Source organism: Populus trichocarpa, chromosome 6 (assembly GCF_000002775.5).
Source record: "Populus trichocarpa isolate Nisqually-1 chromosome 6, P.trichocarpa_v4.1, whole genome shotgun sequence".
Classification (NCBI taxonomy): Eukaryota; Viridiplantae; Streptophyta; class Magnoliopsida; order Malpighiales; family Salicaceae; genus Populus; species Populus trichocarpa.
In genome coordinates, this window is record NC_037290.2 from 4,793,731 (window position 1) to 4,803,580 (window position 9,850).

At 32.2% G+C, this 9,850-nt stretch overlaps 1 long non-coding RNA gene across 1 annotated transcript; it reads left to right on the top strand.

The window, feature by feature from the left end:
• Positions 1 to 2,019: 2,019 nt before the first annotated feature.
• Positions 2,020 to 3,239, top strand: LOC112327822 (uncharacterized). Its single transcript, XR_002982198.2, has 2 exons — positions 2,020 to 2,388; positions 2,596 to 3,239. It is a non-coding gene; the product is annotated as an uncharacterized LOC112327822 (long non-coding RNA).
• Positions 3,240 to 9,850: the final 6,611 nt, after the last annotated feature.

Sequence of the window (9,850 nt, forward strand, 5' to 3'; positions counted from 1 at the left end):
GAATGATGTCAAGGGTAGCAGCTTACTTTTAGGGTTTGTCATGCTTAATTTGTACTCAATAAAATCAAACGCATGCCACCTGAAATATTCCTCCCCACCACAAAACCCAAACAACTCCTTTTGATTGTACCTTTTGTTTTAAGAATATATTAATTATTTTAATCCCCTTCTTTTTTGTACCATTCCTCGCATTCCATTTAATTAAATCTAATAACTTATTGTATTGTATCCTAAAAAGGAGAATAAGATAGTTGGCTCATATGTCCCTAGTATAAACAAATCCTTCTCATGGGAGCCAATTACAGGAAAAACTAGAGGTTAGAAAATTTGGTTAAAAACAGGGTTAATATATATATTTGAGATAAAATTAAAAATATATCCATTCACTTTTAGGGTTAAGATTTTGTAGAAATTTAATCCACAACATAAATTCTTTAACATAGTATATTAATATGCGTTTTAAACAAATTATGGATGAATAAGAAATTAATTTAAAAACAATTCTTGATTGACATGTTTTAGTGAAACCCAAAACCCTCTAAAAAAACTTTATCTTGTATGAAAAAGAAACAAAACTTTATTAGTATTTATAAAATAGGTAAGAAGTTAAAATTGGATACAAAGAATACCCAAACTTTTAGAAGGGGGATGTCCTAAGTAAAGTAGATTTTAAGCTTAAACTCTCGCACACGTATTGAGCTCGGGTTGGGTTTGAATTCATTGTAAAATAATATTTTGAGTTACAAAAGATTATTTTTTGTCAATAGAAATTTAAACTTGGATCTAGTTTATGAAGAATTAATTCTTCCATCCCACTGTTTTGTCTAACCCTTGAATGGAAGGAATTGATCAATTTTTCCATAATAGTTTTTGTAGAATCTGAACAAATTCTCCAGCTTAAAAGACCCCTAATTTAAATTCAAAATCATTCAGGTTTAATTTTTGTTTATTGTAGGTAACCAAAATTGTTATGAAGAACTTCATCAAAATGAGTTGAAGTAAAGTGTTTAAGGTTGATTAATTCTACACTATTTTGATAAAATTTGACACTCTTCTTCATCTTATTTTCCAACATTGTTTTCTTATTTTAAATTCCTCTTAAAATTTATTATAATCTAAAGCTTAGATTAGTTGTTGTAGAGGGATAATAGAGTACTATGTACTTTTCTTGATTTATGAGATCTTGTTAAGAAGTGTACCTAAACAAGATGGTGTTGTTAAAATCTTGAGAGGTTTATTGAAGAAATTTTTATTACACCAAGCCCTTGTTTTGGGGTGTGACCCAAACGGAGGTTTGCCAAAAGTTTTTTTTTTGTTTAAAATTATTTTTTTATGTTTTTAGATTATTTTGATATACTGATGTTAAAAAATGAATTTTAAAATAATATTATCCTTTTTTTTTGTTATTATTGCAAGTAGTTATATATTTATTATATTGCATATTTATAAATTAAAAATATTTTCTTCACTTATGACTTTTGAAAAGAACTAAATACCATCGGAGTTTTAGTATACAATTAATGTATTATAATAACGTGGTTGTAGTTTTGCCTTTGGGTGTGTTGAAAGGCTTATTAGCACTATATTAATATAATGGATTCCTCATTGATATATCTTAATGTGAATTGTATCCAATTGTTTAAAAAGAAAAAGAAAAGAAAAGAATTGAATCAAAACACACACACACACACACACACACACACACATATATATATATATATATATATATATAATTTATAATTTAACTTTGATTTAAGGGATGCCTAACTAAAGACAAGACTTTTACATGGAATGGCGGACTATATATATAGATTCTTTCCACAAAATGAACACTTAGTAGTGCTCAAAATAAGCAGGTAGCCATAAAGAATTTCGTACGTAGAAACTAAAGGTGGTCAAAGCCAAAGCCATATTTGTGCAAGAAAGAGAGATAAGAATCTTGGAAACATGAGTGCAGAATGTCAGCGAAGAGATTGTCTACTAGAAAGAAGTTTCCTTTGGAAGGGTACGTAAAAGGTTGATTTTAATCTTCTTTTTCTTAATTTCAAATCAAAACACATTTATTATGGTAGCAAATAGCCACCACCACACGCCGGAGACATCGGCGCTAAAGGAGCCCTGCCTTGGGCCTGCACGAGGGGACACTCTTCTTGGGTTTTGCTTTTCTTTCTTTCTTTTAAGTCTCTTGTCTTTAATTTAAGGGGTCACTCTTGGCCCTTCTCCTGGGATTTTGGGAAGTGTAAAAGACTCTTTTAATAAAAGAGGCTTAAAGCCTCATGATTTGGGGCGATAAGTTCGCGTGCCACTACCCAAACACAGATTCCCCCACGCCTTGAACCATTCCCACACCTTCTCTTCTCATATTCTTGCTTCCTCACCAGATCCCAGGTCATTTCTCTTCTATTCTTGTTTCTCTTTACCTAGACTAATGACTCGTGAGGTCAAAAGCTAGTTACCACAACTTTGGCTTTTCTGTTAATTAATATTCTCTTTTCTCATACTTGCGTTGCCATAACCAACGCTCACTTTTTACGTGTGTGATGAAAATCATGTCAACTTGAAAGCTAAAGCTAGGTCATGTCAAAATACATACAGGTAACACACGAAGAGGTGGATAATTAAAGGCTTGTTTGGTTTGGTGCCTACTGAAAACGTTCCGAAACCTGTCGGCCGGAATCATAACCGGACATTGATTTTTCAACGGTTGACGTCCAATAGCGGTCGGTGTTTTTGGAGTGCCTTTCAAGACACTCAACAAGGACTGACTTTTTTGCAATGGAATAGCTCTCTTGATGCACAATTCGAGCAACAAATGAGATAAATAGTGGATTCCAAGGTCAAATTGATGGTTCTTGAAACTCTTGATTAAAGGGATTGGACAAAGAGACACCCATGTTCTGTAAGTACTTGAGATTTTTCTACAAGCTTTAATGGGCCATGTTGCCCTTTTTGTTAAGCATGCTTCTTAATTGAACTTAATAATCTTTATTCTGAGAGAATATTTGGAGGACTTTAATAAGCTTCCTCCTTTCTAAACTTTTCCGCTTTATTTCAACTTTTATATATATATATATATATAATGATTGATTTTGTGCTAATTTTTTTTTTCTAGAGTACATGTCTTTTTCCTTTATGGTATATGGCTAGAGTATATATTTTGTAAGTTCCTTAACTCTTAATTATGAGTATGTGTACGGATATACTAGTTGAACATCAAAAGAGCTTTCTTTCAATAGCTATACACTTGGATTTAAATTTGAAATTGAGATGATGAAGAGTTACAAGAGCACCTGCATATGGGATTTCATTGGGTTGGTTAGTGATTCTTAGCATTAAATACGGATCATGATCCATGAAAGTGCAAAGAATATTGAAGTAAAGTTTAAGCTTTTGCAAAATTGATGATGGGTATGTTTCAATCATGTATGGCAATGAGGCCAAACTCACTTGTCAGCTTGTGGAGACAAGAAACACACATCCCTCCATGAACTCGAGTTGCTACATTTCTCTCTTTCTACTACAACTCTCCGTGTATCAAACTTCTATGTCCACACATGCAAGTAGAAGCAGTCTCCCTTCCTAGAACCTCCCAAAATATTCGACAAGTGGACAGAAGAAGCTAGCATTTTACTTTTCAAAAGATTGAATAACAAATAATGAATCATAAGCATTGCTCAGTGCTCGCCCTTCCTTTTCTTGAGGGAAGGAAACATTCATGCAACTGAACAATCCCACCATAGAAGCACAGTCTTGGCTACTTATTACTTAACTGAAACACTGGAATTATTTTTAATCAACTGAGTGAGATTTACTAGGATGCAATAAAACATGTTGCATATGTCCGTCAGAGTTTGTAGCACATTGAGTGTGATAGTGACCAGGATTTGGACCCCAATAAGTTCTTATAGCCCACACATTTGGAGCAAAATCACTGATGGTTTTTCTCTCACACAGTTGATGTTGCTCATTCGTGTAGTGAAATAATTGTAGTGCCAGCCCAAAAACAACAAAGTTACATGGGTGATGTTGCTCGTTGGTGTTGATGTGCATGTGAAAGGGAGGGGGTGGTATCCAGGGATCAATTCTCTTTTATGCTGTTTGTACTAGAAAACCATCAAGGCATTTGTCTGCCGAAATTGGGGGCAAAGGACAGAAAGGCCCAGCAATTGAAGAAAATAGCTCAAGTAAAATGAAAATATTGAATGGCGGAGCAGCCATTGTTCCTTTACAAGTTTGGACAGTGTCTTATCTACATAAAAATTTAACAAAACAAACAAAGGAAAGTGTTGTATCAACAAAATCATGTCAGTATTGACTGTGGTTTCATGGACACCGAGTCTTAGAATACTGCAAGGTTAACAAGAGGTGATTATTTTACATACCTTCAAATTACCACAGATAGTCTGTGTCAATGCTGAATTTAGTGCTGTATTCGTAAGCACAAAATAATTAATTAGGAAAGCCATGATACAGGAAAGAAGCATCACCACCAGAAAAACATTTCAGTGCAGCAGTTTTAGATATGACTGTTAAATATGAATAACTGATGGATCATGTCCATTGCTTTGAATTTGGTAGATGCCAACATTTTAGCAACTGATTGTTAAGACGTGTATGATGCAGCGGAAGAAATTATTTCTTTAATAATCACATTTTCCTTTTTGCTGATTTTGGTGAATGACAAGCGGACATTGAAGTTTAGTTACGATGATACCACATGATTTTGGGCAGAGAACTCTGAAGGAGCTATAATGTGAGTTTAACAACTTCTATAGATATGGTAGAAGTAAGGAGTTCAGGCAAGTGCAGTAACTTCAGAACATCTGCAGTCTTGATTGGCCCATAAGGTTGAGGAATGCCATGTCATTTTTGGCATGGTTAATGATACTTGGGGTTTTTCTTGAGTTCTCGAGGTAAGGATGCTGCAAATCTCAGCCAAGTTGGCCACTAGAATGGGCACAGCTACGGTGCTCTCTGTCTTGCTCCTGCTAACACCAATAGACAATAAGAACAAACATAATGACACAGAGAAGGCATGCAAGAAATTAAGTGAAGACTAGCTAAGAGAGGAGAATTAGCTAGCTGCATAACATGATCAAAAGATGAAATTAACATACACGATCATGCATGTTGATTCACGCACAGAAAGAAAAAAATAAACACGCATAATTACCCACAGGACATGCATGCGCAACTAAATATTTTACCAACATATTTATCAAGCCTGCACTTTAAAACCTTTAAATTTACACTTCTTTCTGATGAAGAGAAAGTGGAAGTTCCTTATCCTTTCTAGGTCTCCTCTAATTGATGTCCAAAAAAGTAAGCTTGGTCCACATATTATTCCTGCGAAGTAAGCAGAATTATGCACTAATTTCAGGTTTGTTACCAATTCGAGCAATAGAAGCTAGATATATTGCTGTAAAAATGTTTGCGACAAAGACAACAGCATAGCCATAAATCAAATCACTCCTTCTAATCAGTTTCAAATTATCTTCAACATGGCATCTTTAACTGTCCAGAAGTGCATATAAATAGTCTGTCAAATGTTTCTTGTTAGCAGCACTCATCCTTCTAGACTCCTTATTTCATTTCGATACTCTTACTGTTGATCTATCACCTTTATATCAGGATCTACAATGATATAAAATTCTGGACGCTGTCACAGGATAGCAGCTTATCATCTATTAAATCAGCATCAAAGAGTTGAATACCTGCCAAAAACACGCAAGGAATGTTTCTGTCCCGTCAAAAGATAATCATTGTGAAAGCCACAGCAGTGCTCCTAAGAGTGGTGTACATGGGGACATTTATAGCACGAACAGTTTCCATTGTGACCAGCTTTTAACAGAAGAGATAAAAGGCCGGAATAGTTAGAATTAACTCAAAATTTTGAACTAAGAATTGAGTAAACAATAAAATGCTACTAAATACGGAGCATGTAAAGCAAATGTGACAATGCCAGAGGAAGGGTGTGAAGTAATGTCTTAAATGGTATGAGTTTTGCTGGGTTTTTAGACATGTTCTTTTGTTCACTGGTTATGAAAGAAATGATCTTCCAGCGTTTCATTGAATAGAGGAATAAGCATGAACATAGCATCTAGAAAACACAAGAAGCAAAACACGCCCCAGTTAACTAACCTTAGTTGACATGAGCAAATATGTTCTTTTCAATCCAACCATTTTCACAGCTCTTGTCAGTATATATCAGGCATCACATTCCACAGGATCAGTTAGTCTGTAGGCTTGTTCTATCGTGTCAGCATACTCATGCTTTCACTCCTCTAAGCATGATTTCTTGAGCTACAAAATCCTCAACTCCCTCCTCTTGCAAACAATGAAGGTCAAGTCAACCTCCTTGCTGACATCTTAAATTGCATCATCCTCTCCTTCTAACATTCTAGTTAAATTCCATAAACTTTTTATATGATAACGAAGGTATTCAGACCATTTGGCCCGACTAGTAACATGCAACTCATGTAACGGCCGGGCAAAGCTCGAACTAAACAGTGCTGGGAATTGAAGCTTGCGCCTAATCCACTTCCACGCTAATTAAATACGCTTTCTCACTCAAGTGAAATTTTCTCATGACTATTTGATAATAAGACTCTAATATATATAAAAAATTATCTTAATCTAAAACTTAAACTAAGTAAGACCTCAATAATAATTTTAAATTAATCTCTAATGAATTCCAAGAATTTCACCTCCTTCCTACTTACACCATCAAATTCTCAAGCATTTTTTCACAATCTCATACAACTTCACTTGAGTATAACCTATATAAAAAAGATTATCCTATTATATAAGTCCTACTTTTTTAGACATAAAACCTAGTGTAATTGACAATTTAATTAGTTTGCCTCCAAAACTTTGTCACCACTTGAATTTTGAGTTCATGACCGGCAACATATAAGTGGTGTCATAAAAACACCCCACCTACACAAAACTTAAAAAATACTTCTCACAAAATAAATTATATAAAATTTCACAGAATTTCATAAACTTTCAAAATATTCTTTAAAATCAATAAAAAAACAAGTAATAATTCATAATATTTATTACAATATAAATCCAAACTTTAAATATGAGAGTGTAATAGTGAAGCATTTTAAGGCATCAAATCATAACAAAAAGGAAAGTCTTGCGAAAACAAACAAGGCATACCAGTGAAAAAAATGATGAAGAAGCAGGAACTCTCAAAAATGTCAACCTACTAACAAAAGCTAAGAACTTGAAAATAATATTAAAAAGGAGGGGTGAGTTCAATAAACTCAGTGAGGGAATAATATTTAATATACATTATAGATATTATAAATTGTAAGTCATACATATTGATATAATAGAAGAATAAAACTAACACACACACACACACACGTAATAAGTATATTAGTATATGGTAGTGGAATGTATATCAGATAATAGACGAAACCCTAAGTTTCTGATAACAGACAAGTTTTATGGTCCTGAAGAAAGTATAGGTGTTCCCCTAATAAATAGTTATAGACTTCACTGATTAAAGCTTTATTGGCGATGAATTCGAGTAAATTATTCACGCTTAGCATTTCCTTGGAGATATGTCTTTGTACTTTCGTCATTTCATTATGTAATACCAAAGAGCTCAGTTGTGCTTTTTTTAGCTAGAATATTGGTGTTAAAAAAGAGATGAGCTTCATGTAGAGATTATAAAGACCTAGGATGGAGTCCAGATCAATGTTGTGATACCATACCTTAACAGATCCATGAAAAGTTGTAGGAAAAATCTTGTCATAGCATCACTCTTTATTCTCACTAGTTTGAGGACACTTTTGACATTTTATATATGCTCCATATGACCTATAAAACCATCATAATTGTCCAAGTTGACATTTATAATGACATAGTCCTTGAAGAGGTGAGTGTGTAACACTATGTGACAAAATAAAGATTCTTCCATATAGTTTGAATGTTATTCAAGAGCCAGTGTAGTTTTATGTCTAATTTTTTTTTTTTTGTTATGAGGAGTATGTGATTGAGACTGAGACTTAAAAAGAAGATTGATGAAGATAGTTACATTTGTGGCTAAGTTATGTTGAGGAGTGTTGGCTCCTTGTAAAGTTAGAGTATTGTGCTTACTTTGCAAGTTGTTTTATCTTATTTTTTTCATGGAACTAGAGTTGTTTTTGTGCACCTGTTTCTTATAATGGAATTGTATGTTGACTTTCCCGTTAATGGAATAAAAAAGTGTGAATTTGTTCTTATATGACTATAACATAATTGTTAAGCACTCGCATTTGTTGGGAAAGTTGTTGAATACTTAGGGGAACTAGAGTTCCTGTGGTAGAAAGATAAATTACTCTTCATAGTCCTAAAATTTCATCATTCATAAACAATGTTTTTTTATGAAGAGTTAAATAAAATGAACTACCTTTTAATTATATTATTTATAGGCAGCATCATTACTGAAATCATAAAAAAACTTCACATAACAATTACAATTTTCATGAGAAAATTTGATAAGATAATAAAAAAAAATTAAGTTATTTTTTAAAAAAATGTATATTGAGTCATATGTTTAATTTGAGTTGAATGATTAAAATTTGAGAAATAAAGCCTTATGTAAGAGATAATAATATAAGAGGTTTTAAATCTTTACTTGTGTATATATAATTTAGAACATATTTTATTGAACATGAATCTATTAAATTATGAATCAAAATGAGGCAACACCTTTTAACAGTAAAAGGAAAAGTTATTCCTAAAAATATAATTAAAAAATGAAATTCAGCATGGGATTCTATAATCGATGAATTCTTTATTTGGCTAATTACCTGCCAACATTAACAAATTTAAAATATAGAATGTACAGAAAGTTAAAAGAATAAAATAGAAGTGATATAATTATGAGGGGTGTAGCTTAATTGATCAGACTCTAGGTTTGTTCTTAGAGGTCACTAATTCGAGTATCACAAATCTCAGGGTTACTAGAAACTTATATGGTCGTTAACTTTAGGGTCTCAGGAGATTAGTAGAGGTGTACGTAAGCTGACCCGGACATCTACAATTAATAAAAAATAAAAATAAAATAAGAGTGACATCTATTTACAAGTCAGCTCAATAAATTTTACAGTGCTTAGATAACTAAAAAAGAAGAAAAAGAAGAAGATAGATACAAGAAAAAGACACAAATAAAAAATATATTTTTTAGCTTAAATAAAAATATTCTTATTATTATTTTTATTAAGTTTCAAATTTAATTTTCTCTTTCGTTATTTATCTATCTTTTTTTCAAAGTTAATTCAAAAAATAACTGCACGTACCTGCTCTCTTTGCATTATATATATAAGATATTCCCATACTTGGTTATTTCTTACTCCATTTATTAGAAGTTTAATCTCTATTATTATCCCTAAACAGCACATAAAAATTATATTATTTGAGCTTTATGGCACCTTTAAAAAATTCGAATGAAATTCAATGCTTCCTATAATAATAGAAGATTAATGCCTAACCAGGATTGTTAAGTTTAGTTGCATATTTAACTTGTTTTATGCATAAAAAAATTCACTTGTCAAAGCGATTTTGTTAGTTTTGAGAAACATATATGCTTACAGTGTAGAACAAGGACATTTATATTGAGTATCTAGAATTTAGTTATTTTTTCATTTTTTTATCTTTTATTTTAGAAATTATAATTTATATTCCAAGTTAATGTAATTTTTAAATTTAAATAAATAAATAAATATATTCTCGTATATACCACAAAACAAACAGAACAAATAACATATTACTTGAGAAAAGTTTTTCTTGAGATGCAATTTATCTCTGCTCAAGACAAACACAAAGAGGAACCCAAATCAACACCTTATCT